The sequence below is a fragment of the Narcine bancroftii genome, chromosome 5, assembly GCF_036971445.1.
Source record: "Narcine bancroftii isolate sNarBan1 chromosome 5, sNarBan1.hap1, whole genome shotgun sequence".
Lineage (NCBI taxonomy): Eukaryota > Metazoa > Chordata > Chondrichthyes > Torpediniformes > Narcinidae > Narcine > Narcine bancroftii.
The window spans coordinates 248,914,142-248,939,197 of NC_091473.1; the positions used below are offsets into that span (position 1 = coordinate 248,914,142).

Here is a 25,056-nt window from a genome sequence, read left to right on the forward strand (position 1 = left end):
TGACCCACTGAGCTTCTCCAGCATTTTGCATTTTTACGGTACCCTTTGTGCATTAGTTTTTCAGGGTCTCTATTGCCTGTGCAGATAGTTGAAGTCAGGCTGGACTAGGATATGAGAGCTAACACATCTGAGAGCTTGGCATATATCTTGCAGACTCTTCTGTCTGCATAAATTGTGTGGCGTGGTTAGCACAACACTGTTGCAGAGACAGTGACAGGGTTTGAATCCAGCAATGTCTGCAAGGAGTTTGTACATTCTCCCCATGTCTACATGGGTTTTCCCTGGGTGCAACGGTTTAGCCCCACCCTTCAAAAACATTGGGGGGGGGAGTTGTAGGTTAATTGGGTGTAATTGGGAGGCACTGGCTCATGAGCCAAAAGGGCCTGTTACAAGTGCTCTATGTCAAAATTTAAAATCCTGTCCATTGGTTTGAAATAAGAAAAATGTTGGACCACAAAAACAAGAGAATTTACTGATGCTGGGGTCAAGTGTCTTTGCTCTGCCCACAGCAACGGCAGGGACCTCCCAGAGGCCATCTACTTCATTGCCATAGCTACATGATTGTCCATGTAGTGCTATGTATGATCTCAAATTGGAGAAACAACACCCTATATTCTATCTCAGCAGTCTCTAACCTGATGGCCTCATTATCGACTTCTCCATTTTCTGTTAACCCCCCACCCCTCTTACCCTGGTCTCTCTCTTTCCCTCATTCCTCTGTCCCCTTCCTCCAGCTCCCCTTCCCTGCATAGTCCCTCTGCCCTCATCCCCTAACATGTGTCAGTTTCCTTCTCTTCTATCCTCCCACTTGTATCCACCTTTTTTACCTCCTACCTGTTAGCTTGTGTTCTTCCTGTGATGGATTTTGTTATATTTTATATTGTATATAGATATGTTTTAAAAGGATAAAAAGTTTGAAAACCACTGTTTGAATCTTACCTCATTGACTTGTTATGTGCAGGGTTTCCGAACTCCAGAGGAAGTGGGCCTATGACAATTTTTCTCAAAATATTTCCGAAACAATTGGGTCTAGAGCAGTGGTTCTCAACCTTCCCTTCCCACTCACATCCCACCTTAAGCCATCCCTTACTCATCACAGAGCACCGATGGCCTAGGGATTACTTAAAGTGGGATGTGAGTGGAAAGAAAACGGTTGAGAACCACTGGGTTCGCTTGAGGGAGACAATGAGTAGCCAAAAATATTGGAGTTTAGAAGGATAAGGTGGAGAAACATAGAAAGTCATGACAGGAACAGATAACATAAAAGCAGGGAGGTGGTTTTTGCAGGCAGGTGTGACTAGAATCGGATTACTTGGCATCAAGATTCAAGGAAATAGAAAAGATTTGACATGAGGTAAAAGCCATGTGGTCAGCAGTACTCAAGTAGGTAAGATTGAAGGAGTACATTAAAAGTCCTAAAATCCAGACTGCTCAGGGATCGGGTTGATCTGGATTTTCATATTCTCTGGCAGTACGTCTGTGGCGCTTACACAATGCACGCATGCACAAAAGCCGAACATTGTTGAGAAGTCTGGGTTCTGGGGTGGTTCAGATTTCCGGCATCCTGATTTTGGGGCTTTTATTGTATCTTAAAGGAGATGAGAATTGCAGAGGGAATCTTAATTGCTCGACACCAGGGCGAAAAATCTTGCAATTATTTGCAGCCGCTTATGATCTCTGTGTGTCTGAGGCTTGTTGCAGCTAATGAGCCCTCTGAACTGGTGACTGTTTTTGATGCAAGGAAAAGCAACAAGTTAGTTGCACATAGACAAGTCCCAGGGGCAACAATGAGATCATGATCTGTTATCTTTTACTGCTGTAACTAACTGGAAGTGCCCAACAAGTCAGGCAGCCTCTGTCAAGAGAGAAACATGGGTTTCTGGTTTTGGATGACCTTCCATCAAAACTAAATTTTCCATCAACATGCAATTAATCTGTCTCCTCTTCGTGAATGTTACCCAACCGTTTGAGCATTCTCTCTGTTTTTTTTTTACTGTTATTTCAAGTGTTCAGCATCAGCAAATATTCCGCTTTTGGATTGAGCTTCTGCAATACCATTTGAAGCAGCAACCACGGAGGAAATGCCAGAGGAACAGAGACTAGTTTGGAAGAATACACAGATGATAGCAAAGGTGTTTGATCCAAATTTAAGCCCCAGTTGCTAGACAACAATATTTTTCAGCCCCCAAGCCCTGGCACTATGGATTTGGTTTTCAAGTCAAAAAAGAAATCGTTTGTCTTCCTTTAAACATCTTTTAATATACAGCCATTTGATGTTTGGAATCGACAGAGGTGGGAGATGGTGAAATAGGAGCATCGAGAGCAAAAGTGGAGTTCAAATAAACCTGGGAAAGGGATTAAAGTCTCTCTGGCTGAAACTCTGTGCATGCCAGAATTAGCAAGGAGCGAGGAGCCCAGAGGGAAATAGAAAGCATAGCAGAAATGAGGGAGTAAGGTTGGTCACCCAGGGGAGAATAAGCAAAGAGAAATAGGAGAGTGTGCATCAGAGACATCGTATTCCCTCAGCATGCTTTCCAGTTCACAAATAATGAAACAAAGCTGAAGAAATCTCATCAGTAGAGGTGCCATAAATCCTAAAGATTTATTAATATTCATTACAATTCCTAGCGGAATTATTAGCCTGGGGCCAGACTCAATTAATTTTGCACTTGAGCCTGCTGAGTTGCCTCAAAAAAATAAGTTTAAAGAATAAAGAACGAGGCCCTTTTTGGTCTGCCGGAGTACAGCTGAGCGATTTCGTGCTGAATGCCACCCACAGATTTACATCTTTGATCTCAACAGCTGCATGCTTGTTCTCCTTCAGGGAGTCTTGGTAAACTTTGGTGCTGATCGGTATGTGGTGGATGAGAGCATTAAAAAAAAGTTCACCAGCTCTGTAGTTCTACCCTCAGAGGTCTCATCGATTCATGGAGTTACACTGCAAGTTCAGGCCCTATTTTGTCCGAGTCGACCAGGTTGCCTACCTGAATTCTCCCCATTTGCCAGCAAACAATGAACAGTGGGAGGAAATGAGCGGGTTTGGACCCATCCTTGGGAAGGAATGGTAAGTTGACAGTTTGAGTGGGAACCTCATGTCCAGCCTAATAGCCAAACTAATCTATTGCATTCAGTGTAGTCAGTGTGACCTCCTCTATCTCAGTAAAACCAAATGCTTATTGGGCAACCACTTCACCAAACACCTACACCTTGTCTAAACTTGAACTTCCTGCAGCTAACTAATTCAAACTCCCCCAATTAATACCTCATCGATAGGTGTGTCCTCAACCTCATTCATTGTCAGAGTGAGACCAAATGTAAACTTGAGGAACAACCTTAAACCTAACAGCACAAGCATTGGTTTTTCAATTTAAAGTCAAGTTTATTTGTCATCTGATTGTACAAGTACAACCTGGCAAAACTGTTTTCTCTGGTCCTTGGTACAAAACATGCAGACACAGAACCAGACATAACACACATACTGACATACAATGCAGGACAAGTATTCGTATATACAAATAAATAAATAGATAGATAGATAAATTTTGCTTTGTGAAAACGGGAGTCTCAGATGGTTAGTGTGAACCATTCTTTTGGTCACTCAGCATTCTCACTGCCTGTGGGAAGAAGCTGTTCCTCAGCCTGGTGGTGCCGGCTCATATTCTTGTATCTCTTTCCCGGCGACACCAGCTGAAAGATGCCTAGTAGGGGTCATCAACAATTTCAGACAATGAGAGCTGTTTTAGGTAACCCCTCTCCCCACCTCCATTTGATTCCACTGTTTCCATCTCTTTACCTTTTCCTGTATTTGCTGTACTTTCTTCTAATGCCCCCTCCTCCCTGCAATCTCTCCCTCTAACTCTCTTTCCCAGTTCCACCTTCTGTCCAATACCCTCTCACCCTTGACCCCTTCCATCTTCTTTCCTCCTTCACATACACAATATCAATGCCTTTTTACTTTAGTCTCAATAAAGGCTCCTGACCCAAACTGTTGACTCATCATTTCTCTTCACGGATGCTGTCTGATATGCTGTACCTCCAGCAGCTCATGGCTCGGTCAAGATTCCAGCAGCTCCAGTCTTTGATTCCCCATTTGCCCGAGTTTGGCCCACATCCCTCTAAACTAGTGTTTTTCAAACTTTTTCTTTCTACTCACGTACCACCTTAAGTAATCCCTGTGTCATAAGTGCTCTGTGATTAGTAAGGGATTGCTTAAGGAGGTACATGAGGGGAAAGGAAAGGCTGAGAACCACTGGTCTCGCCCCAATTGTTACTGAAATATTTTACTTGAGAAAAATTGCCGTTGGCCCATTTCCTTTGGGGTTGTGAAACCGTGGACATAACGAGTCAATGAGGTACGATTAAAACAGTGGTTTTCAAACATTTTCTTTCCACTCACATCCCACCTGAAATAATCGTAGAGCATCTGTGGCATAGGGATTACTTCAGGTGGGATGTGAGTGGAATGAAAACATTTGTAAACCACTGCCCTAAACTTTTCCTATTATGAACCTGCCCAAATTGTCTTTTAAATGTGTTAATTGTACCTGCCTCTACCACTTCCTCTGGCAGCTTGTATTTTTAGAGATGATATTACATTTAGGCCGATGCAAAACATGGCATTTCACACAACAAAATGAAAACCTTGCACACCTTTAGAATTTGATTGTACGAATATCAACATGCAGGAGAGACCATCGAGCTTGTGCCACACTTACATTCGCCTCAGCTTTCTTGCCTTTCCTGCCTTCTCCGCACTCACAGCAGTACTTCCAACACCTCCCTCACTAACTGGGCAGAGAAAAAAAGGTGAGGGAATAAATAATCACTGATAACTCAGGCCTCTCAAATCAACGAAACCAATCCACAAAATTGCGAAGATTCCATGTTTCCCAGAGAACACATTTACCTTCAGTGAATGCCACAAATAGAATGATGGAAATTCAAATAGAAAACTGCACATTATAGCAATTATGTAACTGCTCAACAAATGCAATTGTTTTAAAAAAAGTGACTGTTATGCTGGGACATGTAATTGGAACAGATAGTGTAGACCAGTGGTTTTCAAACTTTTTCTTTCCACTCACAAACCACCTTAAGCAATCCCTTGCTAATCACAGAGCACCTATGGCATAGGAAATACTTAAAGTGGTATGTAAATGGAAAGAAAAAGGTTGAGAACCCCTGTTCACCATGACAAGCTATTTCATCATGTCCAGAATGACAAAATCAAGGACCAGAAATGAAATGCATTCAAATTTAATCTCTGGAAAGTTATTTCAATGTGCAAGAACTGACCATTCTAATGTATCATGCTCACTTGCAAAATAATTTTTAAAAAATACAATTTGTGTCAACACATTCAAATATAAATTAAATAGATATATATCAGGAAGCTTCATTCTGGTGAAAACAACGCCACGCCAGAGATGCCGGTGTTGAGTGCTACATGCCAAAGTGCAGGAGAAACTCAGCAAGTCATGGAGCGTCCATATAGCACCCACAGTCGACATTTTGGGCCCAGGCCCTTTAGGGGTGCTAAAAATCAGGCAGACATCTGAAGATAAAGGTAGGGAGGGAGGAGCACAGGCTGGCAGGTGATGGATGGATACCAATGGGAGGAGGAGGAAGAGAAAGGAGCTGGGTAGAGATAGGGGGAAGAGAGAGCAGAGGTCTGAAAGAGATAGCTCTCTGATTGGAGAAGGAAGGGAAGGGAGTGGACAGCTGGAGAAAGGGAAACAGGCATGGGGGAAAGTGAGAGACCGGGTGAGAGAAGTTAATAGAAATTGGAGAAGTCAATTTGATGCCATCTAATTGACGACTGTCAAGATGGAATATAAGGTGTTGTTTCTCCAATTTGTGAGTGGCCTCAACCTGGCAGTACATGAGGCCATGAACAGACATGTCATTGTGGCAATGGGGTGTGTAAAGGAAGAGGTTGGGCTCTAGGAGGTCCTTTACTGTTGCAGTGAACAGCAAAGGTGCTCAACGAAGCGATCTCTCACCTGTGTCCAATTCTCCCTGATGTAGAAGAGGCTGCGTCGGATGCAGTAAATGACCCTTACAGATTCGCAGGTGAAGTGTTACTTCATTTGCAAGGACTGTTTCCCATCCCAATAGTGGTAAGGGAGGAGGTGTAAGTGCAAGCTTAGCATTTCCTGTGGTCACAGGAGTAAGTACCAGATGGATAAGTGGACGAAGGAGGAGCTGAAGAGACTCAATGGGTCAGGCAGCATTCACTTGTAGAAATGGTCAGTCAATAATCAATCAGGTTGATTCCTTTAGTAAGACTCCAGCATCTCATTACTTGCTTAAGATTCTAGCATCTGCAGATTTTGTTTATCAGTTTTATTCTGGAATAGTATGTAAGATAATGTAAGATGCATTCTTAAAACAAATAGGTGATTTTGGAACCTTAATACTCAAAGCCCTCTATCAGTAGTCAGTTCATCACCTCATGACTGGGTTATGTGGATGCTAATTGACGATGACTGATTTATATGGTTCATTTAAAACACCATTGTTGTATTCTGTGGCCACCAGAATAATAAAATAAAGTGAACGACAAAGACCTGAGGCATTTTTATATATTCCAGTGCATCAAGGCAGCATAGTCGATTGAATTAATTCAACAGCTTAAATTTGGTCAGTCTATTTCAAAGAAAGTACTTGCATTGGTAAAAGCAATCAGTGATATGGAGCGGGAGAGTGAATTAGAAGCAGATCATTCAGTTCTTTTAATCAAATGAATGCCAGCACCAGTAACTATTGAAAATTCAAAAAATAGTGAGATGGACTAAACAGATCCCAGAATTAAAAATCCATATAAATCCTATAATTATTTAAACAAGAGAAAAATCAGATCTCAGAACCACCAACCAAACATGCAAGTTCATTGAGGGCCCCCTTCCACCCTGCACACGGCATCTTTCAGCTGCTCCTTTCGGGGAAGGGATAGAGGAGGATCAGAGCCAAGCTGAGAAACAGCTTCTTCCCACGGGCAGTGAGAATGCTGAACGACCAAAGGAACTGCTCTCACTTGTTATCTGAGACTCTCATATTCATGAAACAATATTTATTTTCAAAGATGAAAACTTGTCCTGCATATATATTGTTTTTCTGTATGTATGTTATGCCTGCTTGTGTGATTGCATGTTTTGCATCAAGGACTGAGAACGTTGTTTCGTCAGGTTGTATTTGTACAATCAGACTTGACAAACATTGCTCAACATCCAAATTGCCAAGTGTAAATACATTTTCAGAATTATTGGCCAATCAAATTGTATAATCACGTTACCACCATAATTTAATATCATCCTGGGAATTATAGACCGGTGAGTGTTACGTCAATGGAGAGGAATCTTAAGGATGGGATCTATGAGCATTTGGAGAAGTGTGGTCCACTCGGGAATAGTCAGCATGACTTTGTGAAGGGAAGGTCATGCCTCATGAACCTAATTGAGTTTACTGAGGAGGTAACAAAAGAAATTGATGAAGGTGGGGTGGTAGATGTGATCTACGTGGATTTTAGCAAGGCATTTAACATGGTCCCCCATGAGAGACTAGTTCAGAAAATCACAAAGCATGAGATCCATGGAACATTGGCTATGTGGATAAAAAATTGGCTTGCAGGTAGAATCAGAGAGTAGTAGTGGAAGGAAAGTATTCTTCCTGGAGGTCAATGACTAGTGGAGCACCACAAGGATCTGTTCTTGGACCCTGCTCCTTGTAATGTTTTTAAAAATATCTTGGATGAAGAGGCAGAAAGATAGGTCAGTAAGTTTGTGGATAATACAAAGGTTGGAGGAGTTGTGGATGGAGCTGAAGGTTGTTGAAGGATACAAGAGGATATAGACAGGCTGCAGAGTTGGGCAGAGAAGTGGCAGATGGAGTTCAATTTGGATGTCTGTGAGGTGATGCCTTTTGGAAGGACAAACCAGAAGACTGAGTACAGGGTTAATGGTTGGTAACTTAAGAGTGTGGATGAACAGATGGATGCACTAGGAATACTGAAGGAACTGTCCGGCATATCATCTGAAAGGGGGTGATTCGGAGAGGATGAATGAGTCATGCTGACTAATCTATGAGAGAGTTCTCTGAGATTAGTTCCTTTATTTAGGCAAAATTCACATGTACAATATATCTTTTGCATGTACCTTATTCCAACATAGTACCAGCACTTGTAAGTCATCCCAGTCTCTCAATATCGACTGTCTGTGCTTAACAATGAGATCCAGCCCATCTAGCAGACTCAATTTTAAGATTCAAGATTCCTTTATTGTCATGTAATAAAGACAGTGCAATATTACACAGAATTTGCTTTCGGCAGACGGATTCACCATCGGCAGAAATTTCCTGAAGTCCCTCTTACATTCAGAGAAAAGGAAGCAAAAGAGAGTTCCCTCAGAGACCCAGCATCTGTAGATTCCACTCAAGCTTTGCCACAGTCCCTGGAGCCTCACAGAGTCCAGTCTAAAGCATCAGCAGCCCAAGCTCCATATCCAAACCTCTGACACGACTAGGAAACTTTCAGCGCCCTCGGCACCCTCCCGCATCCAATTCCTGGTACCCCTTCAGCCAATCTCTAGCCAGTCTCCAGCTGTCCGCCACCTGGTGTGAATCCCTCAACTACAGTCACCAGTAGACGCAGCCTCTGAAGGTTCCTCGCTTCGATACGCAACAGCCTGCTGTAAATTTGTTTCTTCAGCCGCAGAACCCCTTACTGGTCCACCGCTGTGGATAAGGAGTCGTCTCCTTATCTTTTCCTTTTCAAATGGGGGGGGGGTGTGCGGTGTTCTCCCTGTTTTCTGGTGCCCTGCACCTGACCTCCGCGAGACCCCTCATGGCTGCTGACGATCATATGCGCCGCCATCTTGGGCGCAGATCCCGTGGTCACAATTTTAAAATAAAACCACCATCAGCTCCATCAACATGTTTAAAGCCTGGACGAAGCTAACGGCAGTTGAACTGGATGGCTGTACCCCACGGGAGCAATGTGTCTCCACTTCCTGTTCTCTCCGGGTCTGCACCAGCAGCTCCAGTGGCGACACCATTTCAGTGCTGCGTTTCCCAAAAAAAGCTTCATTTCACATCAGTTTGCAGCTGCCTGCACACGTGAGCAGCTTTAAATGGGCTCTGGACCTCCAACTGATTATCGTCTCCTGCAGTGTAGGAACAGTGTTAGGTAAAAAAAAATTAAACGCATTCAAGAGCTTGCCAAAACCGTAATTAAATAACATTAAGAGTGCATACATCTCCAGCTGATTCTTGACATGATATAATTATTCTTGAATGTGGGAAAGGAAAAAACAAATAAAAAGCATCATTTAGATGAAACGCAGGTAGGCGATATACAAAATGAAGCATTGACATAATATTCGAGGGAAAAAAATTAGCTTACGGAGAGAGAAGGAAGATTTAGAGAGCAGAAATCAGCAAGGGTTATTTGTAGCTATAATTCACACAGGACTCCATAAACAGATGGAGAAAAATGCACCTCATCCAGCAACTCATTCCAGAGGCTTTTCAGGTCCCCATTAAGCCGTTCTATGCCATTTTACACCTACCTCCGTAAACCTTAGTTTTCCCTATCCTGGGAAAAAAGCTGGCTGTGACCATTCACCATGTGTCTCCCAATAATGTTATAATCCTCAAATGCCACCCCTCTGCCTCATACAGTCCAGCAAAAACAATGCCTGCCTATCCAGTCTCGCCTTAAAACTCAAGCCCTCCTATCCAGCAACATCCTTGTGAATCTTTATGCATCCTCTCTCCCTTTATCTCATCCTCTCCCACCAGTATGATGTCCCAGCTCTTGCATTCAATGCCCTGTCCGAGGAATGCAAGTGTGCATTATCCCTTCTTCGTCCTTTTGTCTACTTCTGTTGTCACTTTCAGGCAATTAATGTACTTGTAGCCTTAGGTCATTTTTATTTTACAATAAAAGGGTCCTGCCATTTATTGGGTCCTGTCCCGGTTTAAAATCTGGTAAAACATGCAAGTCTGCAGATGCAAAAACACAGAAATGCTGGAGAAGCTCATTGGGTCTCACAGCGTCCGTAGGAGGTAAAGATATACGGTAAAATCCCTGTATTTCAGATTTCAAGAAAACAGCAGCCTCAAGCAACCATCAAAAAAAAGCATGGAAATAAATATGATTCAAATAAAAAGAAATAAAATTTTAAATAGAAGTTTAAAATTGTAAATGTTCTCTGAAGTAACACATTAACCTTTGGTGAAGTGGGACCACATATTCAGCCAGCGGAGTGCCTTGGTCCTGTTTTGCTCGAGGTAGCTGGTTGATGCTGCTCACCACTGGCTGCCTGCTTAGTAAGAGTCTTAGAAAGAGGCTCAGCCCCTGCTTAGTAAAAATCTTTATCTTTATTAGTAAATTAAGCATATTAGTGAGGCTTTATCTGTAAACATTGTTTGTCTTTTGAGAGGCTCCGTGGAGATACAGTGCCGGTTAAATGTTTTTCAAAGAATGTGACTGTAAATAAAGTAAAATTCTTTAAGGTTTATATATTCATGCAAGTGATATTTGTTCAGATTAAGAACAGTGTAGTATTTTTGTCTTTTAAACTGTTTATTCTTAATGTTGGAGATTAGTTTGGCATTATAAGAGTGAATCTCAAGCAACTGGAAAATTTCCACATCCAGGATCTACCAGTCCCCACAGTTGCTGGATACCGGAGGGGGGTTTACCAACGTTTTGGGCCCAAGCCCTTCCTCGAAGTGCGAGCAAAAAATTGGCTTTCACAGTGACCTAGTTGACTGGATTTAAAATTGGCTTGGGTATAGAAGATGGTGGCAGAATTATGTTTTTATTATATCGCAAACAACATTGCTCCCTGCGGAACAACATTGGTCAGACCTCCAGTCAGCTAATAGTCAGCTATTATCTAACAGTGTCTTTTTTCACTTTGGAATGACTCAGAATGTTTCACAGATATTTAAATATGTTTGAAATGCAGCCACTGCTGTAATGTACAAAACTTGGTCACCAATTTCGAGTATGTGGCTTGGTTGCACATGGATTGTGGCAAAATAAGCCACTTTAATAACATTTATAACATTAACGGAAGAATGCATAGAGACTAAAAGGTTTGGAGATAACTGCATTCACCTCTTGAAAAGTTACATATAGCTCAACGCTGTTACCGTGCCAGTTTTCGGAACCGGGGTTTGAATCCTGCGCTGTCTGTAAGGAGTTTCTACATTCTCCCCGTGTCTGCTTGGGCTTTCCCTGGGGGGCTCCAGTTTCCTCCCACCATTCAAAATGCACTGGGGGTTGTAGGTCAATTGGGTGTACAGGCTCGTGGGCAAAAGGGCCCGTTAGCATGCTGTATGTCGACATACAGGCCCTTCAGCCCAGGTATCTGTGCTGAACATGATGTCCAAATTAAACTAAAACTCTTCTGCTTGCACCTTCATCCTCTTCATATTCGTGTCTACCCAGAACCCTCTTATCTGTATCTGTACTGCATCCATCACTCCTCCTGGCAGCCCATTCCAGGCACCCACTACTCTCTGTGCAAAATATTTGCCCTGCTCATCTCCCTTGAACTTTCTCCCCCTCACCTTCAATCCATGTCCTCTAGTATGTGATGCTTTTTATCTCTGGGGAAAGGAATCCGACTGACCACCATATCAATGTCTCTCATGATTATACACTCTTCAAGCAGGCTTTCCCTTGGCCTCCTACACTCCAGACAAAACAACCCAAGTTTGTTCAATCTCTTACCCTACCTCATACCCTCCAAACCAGACCACATCCTCTTCTGCACCCTCTCCAAAGCTTCAGCATCCTGCCTGTAATGGAGTGATCAGAATTGCGAATTGTATTCCAAATGCAGCCCAACTAAACTGACAAGCCCGTATTTTAATACCTCAAGCATTTTAACCGTACAGCCTTCTGAGGCAGAGGCCAGATAGATTTACATGAGCTATAACAGAACTCTTCAGCTTTCAAAATATTTAAAAAATAAAGGAAATGATGGCCATAATACTGGCAGCAAATTATGCTCATTTATGTGAAGCTTTCTCCTGAACAGTGCTCCCTCTCCCTTCCCCCCTCCTCCTCCCCAGCCTGAATACTTTGCCTGAAACTACTTCCATTTTATGCAAAATTCCAAGTAACAATTAGCAATCAGGTCCTTATGCAGGATTGCATAAGGGCATGAGTTGGCTCCAGGCATCTCCTCTGGTACCAAGTACTAATTTCCCTTTACCCCTTATTCTCTCAGCTGCCACAGGTGAAAATTCTGTAGGACAGTTGTTATTCATCTCAATTACTGCAGCTGGAAGGTTATTATGCAACCTATTTATATAAGACAATATAAATTATTTAGAAATGTGTCCAACTCTTCTCAAATCATTTCTCAAAGCTGGCTGACCATACATGTTGTAGAAAGAAGGCAGTAGCTGCATTGTTCCCTGTACGTATCCTTCCAACCATATATTTTTATGAATTCACAGGTGTGTACAGCATAGACAAGGCCAGCATTCATTGTCCATGCCCAACTACATTGGTAGGACTGGAGTCACATACATGCCAAAATCAGGTAAGGTTGACAGAATTTAAGTCATGATCTATTTTCATTGTCCCCATTTTTGATATTTTTCTTTTTACAAACAATAGTTTTTAACAAATAAATTTCCCATTGTCACAATGTGGATTCAATTCGTGCCTCTGGATATTCATCCAATAGATTGTTTACTAATACTACTGTCCCCCTACCCCGAATGGTTTTCCATGGCTATTGCTTCATACTGTTGTGGGACATTAATTTTATTCAGGGCTTTTGGGCACAGACTATTCAGACCAACTGCTCCTCAAGAGATTTATCCAACCTGTTTCTTCATCTCCTCCTTTTGTTGAATTCTATATTTGTCTGAGTTAACAAAGAGTTGACGAAGAGGCAAATATAGCCAGAGCATAAATATATCAGTAGATGGCAAGTAGATGACAATCTTGTTTAAACAGGAGTAGGAGATGGAGAGAGTTTATGATGCGTCTGTGCTACCCCTCCTGCTCTGGATTTGTATTCTCACCATTCATTGGCTAAAATAGTTTGTTCCAGAATCATCCAACTGGATTTATAGTGACAATCTCATCTTTAACTCCCAATACTAGCATCGACAATGACCTCTGTAATATAGGAAGCCTTACACAGTAAAAAATGTCACAGAGCTTCAAAAGAGCCACATTAAATGAGGAGCCAACTGTAGTTACTGTCATAAAGAAGGTAAGGGTGGAAAGGTGTGGGGGAAGGAAATTCAGAGGTTAGGGTCTTAACACCTGAAGGAATAGTCATCAAAGAAAGAATGACTAGACTCGGGGATGTGAAAAAAGCTGGAGTTGAGGGAGCACAGATACCTTCTTGGGTTCTGCAGTCCAATATTATATTGAAAGAGGGATAAGAGAAGGATCTTAAAACCAGGTTAAGAAACATAAATACAAGACACGGCATAAAAAGCAGTGCTGTAGTTAATGGTGTGAATGAGCAATGGTCAATGCAAATTAGAACGTCCATGCTGGTTGGGAAGTAATGTTGAGTCTATTCAAGGCATTGGTGAGGCCAAATTTGGAATACTGTGTACCGTTCTGGTCATCAAGTTATAGGAAGGATATCAATTAAGGTTGAGAGGGTGCAGAGAAGATTTACTAAAATGTTGCCTGGATTTCAGAATCTAGATTACCAAGAAAGACCAAGTAGATTAGTTTTTTATTCACTGGAACGTAGAAGGTTGAGGGGAGATTTGATAGAGGTATTTAAAATTATGAGGGGGATAGATAGAGTTGATGTGAATAGGCTCTTTCCCTTGTGGGTAGGTGAGATTCAAACAAGAGGCCATGAATTAAGAGTTAGGGAGCACAAGTTTAGAAGTAACATGAGGGTGAACTTCTTCACTCAGAGAGCGGTGGCTGAGTGGAATGACCTTCCGGAAGAGGTGGTTGCAGCAGGATCAATGTTGTCATTTAAGGAAAAGTTGGATAGGTATATGGATGACTGAGGAGGGGGCTGTGGCACAATCACCTTTAATCAGGGGTTAGTGGGAGGAGCCTCAGGCACAGTCAGCAAGGGGCGTGTCTTAGTGGTTTACCACTGGATTTGGATGATTCTTGTTTCAGGGAAGAGGGAAGGCTGTAGTGATACACTGAACTAGTAAAATCTCAAAGTTAAAAAAGCTCCCGGGACTTTAGTAGCATGTTGTAGTTCTGCCCAAGCAGATGACTTGCTCCTATTACAGCTCTGAGAACGTTAGGTGAATGATGTTCCCTATGGCTGATCCACGTGTAAGACAGCTGGATATGGAAGGACAGATGGGTTGCTTGCGCAGTTAGTTACATTACATCTGTTGCTTACAGTTAGCTTTGCCAGAGAGTGGTACCTGTTAGGTTATTGACGATGTTGGAGCCAAGAATTCCATTAGTTGATGAGAGTGTTATCATTTCAAGAGGTTTTGAAGATATCCTTGAATAATTTTTCTCTTGGCTGCTGGAAATTTGTTACTGTGACAGAGTTTTGGGAATTCAGTTTCAAGCATACAGAAGCTGAGTGAGTGTATTCAGCAATGTTATGGAAATGTAAACAAGCAGATCTAGCAATATCACGATTGCATCCTAAAGGAGCTCTTCAGATCAAATATGTCACTTACATTATGGATGGTTTGATTCAGCCTAAGACGGAAAGAAACAACGGCTGCACATGTGCGTGCATTGCATCTGCTGGTGTTACTGTGCATCCACCCACTTAGACCCTTGGTTCATCACTAAAGCCCCTGCAGTTCGCTCTATGGACAATGCCATCAGTACTTCTCTCTATTTAGCCCTCACCCACCTGGAAAACAAGGACTCGCATGTTCAAATGCTGTTTATTGACTTCAATTTGGCTTTCAACACCATCATTACCTGATAAGGAAGTTGAGCCTGCTGGGTCTAAACACTTCCCTTTGCAATTGGATTCTTCCTGTCGAGGAGATCTCAGGCAGTCCAGATTGGTAACAACATCTCCAAGACCATCACAATGAGCATGGGTTGGGGGGGGGTGGGGAGCAGGGCTGTGTGCTGAGTCCACTCCTGTTCCCTCTGCTGACCCACAACAGTGCAGCTAAACACAGCTCCAACCACATCATCAAGTTTGCTGACGACACAACCGTGGTGTACCTATCAGCGTACAGAGATGGAAGTGCAGTCGCTAATGGACTGGTACATAGCGAACAACCTGTATCTGAACGTTAAAAAGACAATCATGGTTGTCGACTGCAAGAGACCCAGGGGGACCACACTCCATTGACCATTGATAGCTCCAATGTTGAGGTCATCCAAAGTATCAAGTTCCTTGGAGTGCACTTGGCGGAGAATCTCGCCTGGTCCCTTAACACATGCTCCATCGCCAAGAAAGCCCAGAAGCGCCTCTACTTCTAGCAAAGGCTGAGAAAAGTTCATCTCCCACCCTCCATCCTCACTACATTCTACAGAGGATGTATCGACAGCATGCTGTGCAACTGCATCACCGCCTGGTTTGGAAGCTGTACATCCTCGCACCGCAAGACCCTGCAGAGGATAGGAAATCAGCGGAAAGATCATTAGGGGGCTCTCTTCCTACCATGAAGGAAATTTACAACACTCGATGCACACGAAAGGCCATAAACATTGTGAAGGACTCCACACACCCCTCACGTAAACTGTTCTCCCTTCTACCATCCAGTAGGAGGTACCGTAGCACTTGAGCCCTTACATCCAGATTGGGCAAGAGTTTTTTTCCCTCAAGCCAGCAGACTCCTGAACCCCCAGAACATCTGGGGATTGGGTACCATGGAAAGTTAATGTACAAGTTTTAATATTTTAAATGTGTCGAACTTCTAACTTGTATTTATGTAAATGTGATCTGTGGTCCTGGAGAAATGTTACCTCGTCTTTACCGTGTGAGCATGGTATGAACAATAAATAAAGGTGACGACTTGATATTAATGCTGAAGCTCCCTGCTATGAATGCATAGCTGTCCATCTGTCCATATTAGTTGGCGAAAGGTTACCATTTAGAAAGAAAATGGGGATTATGTGACTGCAAAATTGCAGCCTCCAATGGAGAACTTATCTGTTATGTACTCTTGAATTTTTTTAGGCTGGTACACTTTCTCTTGTTTAGCCAGATGTAGTTTACTATGTTGTAGAGGAGTGATCATCCCTTCACGAGAAAATGTAACAGGAGAACTCTCTTCTATTAAATACATCAATAAAGAAAATCTGCAAAGTAGATTGACAGGCCTGCAGGACATAAGCAAAGATATCTGCTGCATTGAGTAAAACATCATTTCACATTCCACTTGTTACAGTACAGCATAAATATTTCATCTTAGAAAAATATAAGTATTGAATACCATTAAAAGGTTAAAAAATGGAATATCTTCCTGTTTTCATTTATAAACACGCAGTAACAGTATTAATCTTGCCAGATCAATAATGCCATGCAGCGATAAATAACAAAAAGGTAAAATAATGAAGTTTTGGTTATACAATGCAGCCGTTACTCCATCAAGAGAAACATTTAATAACCCAGACAGTGTTAATGGAACCAAACTAATAAATTATCCAGATGCTACAGGATACAGAGTGGAGAAGTCACAAAAGAGCCAGCAGATACTGAAATCTGGAGCAACAAATAATCTGCTGGAGGAACTCAGCAGATCAAGCAGCGTCATTTGGAGAAAAAGGCATTAGTATTTTGCTCAGAACCCTTCCCAGTCTTGAAGAAGGGTTCCAACCCGACATGTTGACCATTCATTTTCTGCTGCTCCACTGCTGATCTCATCCAGCCAGTGGTGTGCTGTGCCATAATATAGATGTCATCATCTAACATTCGCAAGTAATCAAGAAGCCAAATGAAACTCAGAACCATAGAATACTACAGCTCAGAAACAGTGCCTTCGGCCCTTCTAGTCTGTGCTGAACTATTATCCTACTAACATGCACCCAGACCATACCCCTCTTATCCACGTAACTGTCCAAATTTTCCTTGAACGTCAAAATTAAGCCTGTATTTACCAATTCAGCTGTTCCACATTCCCGCCACTCTCTATATGAAGAGGTTCTCCCTATGTTCCCTTTAAACTCTTAACCCATGTCCCCCAGTTTTTAATCTCTCCTATTCGCAGTGGAAAAAGCTTGTTTGCATTTACTCTCTCTATACCCATCATAATTTTGCATACCTTTGTCTTGTTACATTTTACTATAAATGGATGGATGGAGAAACCTTGCTGCAATGTGTTCCGTGGAAAGTATGACAGTTTTTATTTCCCAGGAGCTATCGGCAGTGTCTTTTTTGCTCTTGCATTAATTTAAAGAAAGAGATGATTTTTTGGGGGGGAAACAGAATACTTCAAAGGGGGCTTGACAGGATGAGTTCTGAGAAGATGACTTACTCGGAAACTAGAACTGAAGAGTAGTTTCAGATAAAGGGATGATAAATATCTTCCACAATGGTGGTGAAAACTGACCTACTGGATGTATCCAAGGCAGGAAAAAGCCAAATATTTGCTCTATCATGGGTTGAAAGGTTAGGGAACAGGGGGAAAATGGTTGAGGCTATTATCTTCATTCCATTTCAGAGCAGGCTCAAGGAACTATCAAGGCTCCAGTTCTATTTCACAAATTCTGCTGATTTTCCTGACTGATTATTATACAGATTCCAGCAAGATTATAATAAGCACCTTGGTATCCCCTTCAGTTGAGAATAATATGGTAAAGGGAAAAATTAGAAAACATAAGGCATTAGTGCACCAATCATGCACCACAAAATCTCAAGCCATCATAAAATTCACTTATCTGGCATCTACCAATCTCCATAGGTGCCAGAGTTTAAAAGAACAGCATCATTTTGCCGAATTGCTCACAACATTATTAAGTAGAGATCAAAAAGCTAACCCTTGCTTCACTCCTGAATACGACAAAACTTCTGCCGTTATATAGCACTTTAAAGAGACCATTGTATTGTGTACAGTTTGCTTTCCTGATCATAAAATGAATGTACTTACCATGGAAAGGAGAAACACAAGAAATAGAAGTTGGACTAGATCCTTGAGCACTTTAGGCCTGTCCTGCAATAGAGCAAGTGAAATGGACTGGTTCCAGGTTGTCATATGAAGACCCCAAAACCCAGCAGCAATAGAAATTCACCAAGACAAATGGTTACTTAAACAAAGGTTTCTTTACACTTCTTTTAACATTAAAACAGGATCAAACTTTAACTTATTACTATTAACTAAACTCCCTTCTAATTCTAAGCACACATGTGTGTAAAAATTCAGAAAAGTTCTTGGATTCACAGTCCAATCTCACTTCTCACTCCTCCAAGTTCACCGGTATCAGGCAATTCTTATACTGTGCACAGAATTTAACATTTATGAATCTTCACCAGGCCTTGGTGCTTGAAAGGTAAATGGTTACCGCTCATGAAAGTTCTTGTTGGTTTTCAGAGAGATTTGTTGCTCATTGGACACACACGCACACGCGCACCCACACAAAAATTGATAAATTCCAATCAATCAGGTCACCACAGAGTTCCTTTTAGTTTCCCTTATTTCAAGTGAAACATTATACAGCCAGCCGTCTCCTCTTGTATATATCACAAGGGGTTTGAACAGGCTGAACTAAAAACTCAGCTCATCTTCAAAATTCAAAATCACAAGCTTGTCATGTTCAAGTCCAAGCTGCTGCTGCTGGACTGTAGAACTGAATTCTCTCTCTCTCTCTCTCTCTCTCTCTCTCTCGCTCTGAGAAAACCACATGACCCTCTTAGAACTGCAAATTGCATTCAGACCCAATCTTCTGAGTCCGTTCACCTGTTGCTTTCCAAAACAATAATCCATTACTCCACAGCATCTCCAATTAACACCTACTTGTGAAGTCCTTCAGCAAAGCAGTTTCCATTGTCTTTACAAAGGCACTGGGAGCCTGGACTGTCTGGTTTGAGCAGAGCTCTGGCATTTTAAATGAAATCTGTGTTGTGAAGTGTTTGTGTTTGCTTGTGACCTACACTTCAAAAAACCCCACAATTTATCTCCTTTAAAACATATCTACATACAATATAAAATATAACAATCTGTCACAAGAGATTGCATAGAATTGGCCTTTGTGCCCTTGAGTTCTCCGTGTTCCAACAATTTAATGGTTAACGTTGTCAATTCTGAACTTATTGTGTACTACTGAAAATTCTCGACTTGAATACTGAGCAGACTCGGTAAACAAATCCAAGCCAGGTTGACAACATTTTCATAATTTTTTTCCAAACATGAAGTTCAAAAGCAGAGAAAATATACACTGACTTGGATTCCAATATCGTGCAATCCTTGACAGAAGCAATCGTTTATGGAAGTGAGGGAGTTAAATGGCTTCCAACTCACTATCTAGAGAATGTGCAACTCCATAAATCTTCGTCCGCGAAGCCAAGCCAAAGAAACTCCTTACAGACAGCGCCTCATCTGCTGCCTAACCTTTTAGAAATTAAGTCTAATCTTTGATTACTGACTCTCCTGCCAGTAGAAATAATTTCTACCCCTTTTATACAATTCCCTCACAATTTTTGAAAGCTGCTCTGAATATCCTTCAACTTGTCTTGCACTAAGAAGGAGAATGCAAGCAATCTACGTTATCAATGCTAACAATGTTTCTTTTAATTTAATTTGCTAGAATATTTCTTTTCAAGTGCCTATTCAGCTGTGGCAAGTAAGAACTTTGGTCCATGTGGACATTGTATAATGCATTTTAAAAAACCTCTGACATCATCATTAACGTCATTACCCACCATACCATTATGGCGATCAATACCTTTTCCAAGGCATTGACAGCTTATCCCTGGACAGAGCTGACACCATGTAATTTACATTCCTTCACGACACACAATTTCATCTAACTAGCTGCATTAGAGAGAATATTGTATGGAAGACCTCTTATGTTTGCTTCAGATTCAATAGAAAGGACTGAAATGCAGAGTGAAAAGGGAATCCTGTACACAAGAGCAGCAAATGGGTGTGATAATGCAGATTGAATTGGCTTTAATCAACCCCAAATTTGTTCCTTCCCACCCTCTTCCTTTTATCATGTCAATAGTGAATTAATGGCTATGAATAATTGATTATATGTTGTGTTGCACCACAAAAGCCTGATGCTTTTTTTAGGAGGAGGTGTTTGGATCGGTTCTGCAGCTTACTTTCGGAGGAAGTAACTGGCATGTATCTTGAATTAAATTACTTCTGGGTGTGAGAAGGACTTCACATTCTCTCTTCAGGCAGACACTCTAATTTGTCTCTCTAATCTCCACAACTCTGCTCTGGGAAGGTTGCTGTTTAGACAATTAAGCAACATCCTGGCCATCCTTTTAGGAAGCAAACTCCAATAGACGTCATTTTAATGCGGTAGCATGAAGCTTTTTGACAATGTATAGTCTGAAAAAGAAAAATTGTAATTATAGGCTTACAAGTAGGAAGATTCCTCATTTATAGTTTTGCAATTTTGCAGCATCACCAATGTTTTAAGGCCAGCACATTAACTTCAATCACTAATTAGAGAATGATACCCAAGATAAATGATAAGGACACATTGCATCAGTGGTTTCCAGACTTTTTCTTTCCACTCACATATCCCTCTAAATAATCTGTGCTCTGTGATTAGTAAGGGATTACTTGAGGTGGTGTGGCAGTGGAAAGGAAAAGGTTGAGAACCACTGTTTAATCGTACCTAATTGACGTGGTTTCATAACTCCAAAGGTTATGGACCAATGATGTCTAGAGCAGTGGTTCTCAACCTTCCCACTCTCATACCACCTTAAGCAATCCCATACCAGTCAGAGCACTTACGGCCTAGGGATTGCTTAAGGTGGAATGTGATCTGGTGGGCAGTTTGAAAACCACTGCTCCAGACCCAATTGCTACTGAAAATATTTTGCTTGAGAAAAATTGTGGTTGGCCCATTTCCTTTGGAGTTATGAAACTGTACACATAACAAGTCTCTTAGGTTTTATTAAGACAACGGTTTTCAAACATTTTCTTTCCACTCACATACCACTTTAAGCAATTCCTTACTCATCACAGAGCACCAATGGCATAGGGATTGCTTAAGGTGGAATGTGAGTGGAAAGAAACAGTTTGAAAATCTCGGCAGTACATGAATTTTCTTGCATTCCTTGATTAAGGAAGGTTAAAGCGTTATTTAATTTAGATGCAAATGTAATTTGGGTGATGAAGGATTTGAGATGATACAGGGAGTGAAGTTATTTCCTCTGGTAGGAGAGAGCAAGACAAAAGAATACATGCTAAAAATGAGAACCTCGCCCTTGAGGAATGATCTCAGAAAATATTGCACAAAAAGACAAGGAGCTAAGATAAGCTAAAGCAGTGGTTCCCAACCTTATTTCACCAACAGACCATCATAAGTATTCCTTTTCGTTGCTGAGAACCATCTATAACAAATTCCAGGACAACCAATGGGAAGAGTGAGGATCTCCAGTTGTCTTACCACCAAATTAACAATCTTATTGAATCAGTCATCCACGTCCTTTGGGATGAAGATTCACAAATTTGACATCACACCCCACCTGAGGGGTGTATCACTTACTGGTATTGCAAAAAAGAATTGTACACGACGCATGTAAACAAATATAAATATGTCAACAAACTGAACTGCGCAATACAGAGTCAGTAAAGAACAGATATTTGAGTGCACAGGTCTTTCAAATATACAGACAATAATTAGAAAGAATAGTGACCCCACTGGGGATGTGGAATAAGCATTTGGAGCCAAATGCATACTTAAAGTGACAGTTCATGCTAACTATCTGTTGTGAGTGAGGAAACAGGTTTGATAGGTTTAAAAGGCAAGATTGTAAACACTACTTTCGTAGTGAAGGATTTTATTTACAGAAGGCAAGTGTGGGAAAATGGTAACTGATGCAGCACACACACACACAGTTTACCGCAGCCGTGGGAAAGAAATGGCGGACAATTAATAACAAGTGTGGGAACTAAATACACACACACATACAATGATCAAGGAAAATTCACTGCAATCCCCTTCCACATTTCTAGGCCTGGAGTGAAGCAGGGTAGTCCCAAGCTGGCAAAGAGAGAAAGAACAAAGAGCACGTGGCACCTTTATAGTGCTGGAGGGACAAGCCCGGATATTTATAGGGAGCCAATGGCTCGGTGCCAGAAGGGTTAATCCAATTATAACAGCCAATGGCCCAAGGCCAACTACAGGCAGGCTGGAGAGTGCAGTCCAGGTAATTTATATGGACCAACAGCAAAATGTGCGCTAATGGGTGAGGTGGAACCAAACCTTGATTGGCAGCTGGTGTGACCTCCGACTAGTTAGGGGACAGTGCCATCACATGGCAGACACAACCCTTCCCAATACAATCCACCCCTCGAAGGTCACACCACTCTCCAATCATGAGACAATTCTATAAGTAAAAACAAAAACACGTTACTATTCAACTGGGCCAATTATATACACTAGTGCCTTCCAAATGCTGGACAAGAAACATAGTCAAATTCAATGACAACACCTCACCTCACCAGCCCCCTCACCTCTGACCAAACAGGGTTGTTTTGTTACCGATGGGAGCTGCTCCCCAGAGTCAGAGGGGAGGGTAGAAAAAGGAATTTGTTTGATCACTGACTCGTAGGCCTGGTTTCTCTGGCTTAGCTGGCAAATGTGAGCACCCTTACCACCAACGTCTGCGAGCAGGCAGTGTAAGGTCAGCCATCAGGTGCCAGAACCATCTCTTGGCTTGTGCATCCCGCGCCTTGGCCTCACGCTTGGGCGCTCCCTATGCACAGAGCCCAGATGCCTGTCACTGTGCTATCCCGTGGTGAGGCAGGGGGCAGGCTGTCAGGCATACATCCAGCGTGTACCTGGGGCGCCCGCTTTTCTGAGCTGATGTTTGACATCAAGATGTCATTCCCACTAGCATTCTCTTTCAAGGGGTAACCCCTGTACCTGTGATGGATCTCTATAATGATAGCCAGGAGGAGTCAAGTTGGAAAGTTAGCCAATTTGGTGTTTCTAAATAAAGGCTTCCACAGTCCCACCTCGACTCCTTAAGGAGGGCTACCACGGGGGGTGCCCGATTCACTCACCACAGGGGTCCAGCTACTCAGACCTGTACACGGGCTTACAGAAGTCTGCTTGCATGCTGGCCAGACTCTTGAATCCTTCTTTGTCATTGGTCCACCTGGGAATCCTATCCTCAGTGTCTTCACTGGCTTTTTTGCCCCTGTTTCAGAACATTTCCCCACACCTGTATCCAGTCAAGGTCCCTGACACCCTGCTTGCAGCGCCAATTATTGTGAGTGAGGAAACTGGTTTGGTAGGTCTCAAAGAACAATGATTTGATAGGGAAGTATTTTATTTACAGAAGGCAAGGGTGGGAAATGGTAACTGATACAGCACACACGCGCACACACACACACACACAGTTTACAGCAGCCATGGGAAAGAAATAACGGACAATTAATAACAAATGTGGGGAAAATAGCGAGGGAACAAAAAACACACACATTCTGAACTGGTCCATACAATGATCAAGGAAAAATCACTACGGTGTCCCACCACCCCCTTGACTCAGTGCAGGCACAGCTCAAAGCTACCAGGGACACTAATTAAACACCCCCAACCCTTTTAATGGTGCACATCTTACCAATAGTTTCTCCAGCACCCTTCCACATTTCTAGGCCTGGAGTGAAGCAGGGTGGTCCCAAGCTGGCAAAAAGAGTACATAGCCCCTTTATAGTGCTGGGGGGACAAGCCCAGATAATTTCCAGGCCACCAAGGCTTGGTGCCAGGAGGGTTAATTCAATTACAACAGCCAATGGCCGAAGGCCAAGTACAGGCAGGCTGGAGAGTGCAGTCCAGTCATTTACATGGATCAACAGCAAGGTGTGCACTAATGGGTGGGGTGGAACCAAATGTTGATTGGCAGCTGGTATGACCTCATACTAGATAGGGGGTAGTGCTGTCACATGACAGTCACAACCCTTCCCAATACACTATAAAGCATGAATTTACATTAAATCCAATTCATTAAAACCCCTGGTATCCAGCACCTATGGCGGATGGTAGATGGTGGAGAAGTGAATTTTCTGGTTGCTTGAGATTTGGTGTTACCTATTTATTTTGGCCAATTTTTTTTATTTGACTGTAGCTTTAGGCTGCATGTTGCTTAAATTCAGGATAACAGGGGTTTTACTGTATGTTGTACACATTCCCAAAATCTCTCCCCAAATTCAACTAATCATCTGCAGTTGTGTTTAATTAACTATGAACCCTCCCATCCCTGGGATGTTAGAGGAAACAGAGGGGCCTGGAGAAATCCCATATGGTAACAGGGAGAAATTCCACACAAACAGCGCCAAATGTCAGGATTGAATCCCGCTCACTGGAGCTGTGAGACAGCAACTCCACTAGTTATGCCACTGTTTCCCCTAGACCACAGTGTTCATTTTGGGCAAATCAATTTCACCAAAGATATATTCAGTCTCAGAGGGTGAATGATACATCACCAGAAAGATACAAGTACTTAAAGGCTTGAGGTGTCAGGATGGGTGCATCAATCTGGTTTGTAATCCCTTAAGATGATTAAATAGAAGATTTTCAACCAAGAGAGATAAAAGAAATGACCTCTGATGGGAAATCTGAAACAAATGGACAGAAATTTAATTGGAACCAGAGTGTTTGCAAGGAAACACATTTTTAGGCAGAGTAATGAATATCTTGCCTTCCAACTGCAAAATCCTTTGGATGCTGGAGTCAGTTGAAATTTTCAAAAAGGATATTAAGTGCTTGAGGCATCTAAAGAAATGGAATATTGCGAGGTGAACCTAGTTATGAAACAGATCACCTATGATCTAACTGAAGGCTGCAAGTAGTTGTCCTATTCATGTGAATATGAAGTGACAAAGAAAATGGCGGCAATGCTGATGGTGTGAACCCAGGAGAGCAGAGAACGGTCCAACCACCCGGTACTAATACCAGCCACCCCATACAGGCATTAAACAGCC

At 42.2% G+C, this 25,056-nt stretch overlaps 1 protein-coding gene and 1 long non-coding RNA gene across 3 annotated transcripts in view; one reads left to right on the forward strand and one right to left on the reverse strand.

Moving 5' to 3' along the window:
* Window positions 1-25,056, forward strand: part of LOC138765159 (leucine-rich repeat neuronal protein 2-like) — a 193,907-nt gene that overhangs the window by 82,651 nt on the left and 86,200 nt on the right. Inside the window, exon 2 of the mRNA XM_069942005.1 lies at window positions 12,475-12,560. The gene's annotated coding sequence lies outside the window, so the exon portion shown is untranslated. The remainder of the gene's footprint in view (window positions 1-12,474; window positions 12,561-25,056) is intronic.
* LOC138765160 (uncharacterized) overlaps window positions 1-25,056 on the reverse strand; it is a 216,404-nt gene that overhangs the window by 31,797 nt on the left and 159,551 nt on the right. The window contains exon 3 of one of the 2 annotated variants that reach the window (XR_011358508.1): window positions 18,057-18,099. The exons of the other annotated variant lie outside the window; for it this stretch is intronic. This is a non-coding gene — a long non-coding RNA (uncharacterized lncRNA). Of the gene's footprint in view, window positions 1-18,056; window positions 18,100-25,056 lie in introns of those variants that run through there. 2 annotated transcript variants of the gene reach the window in all.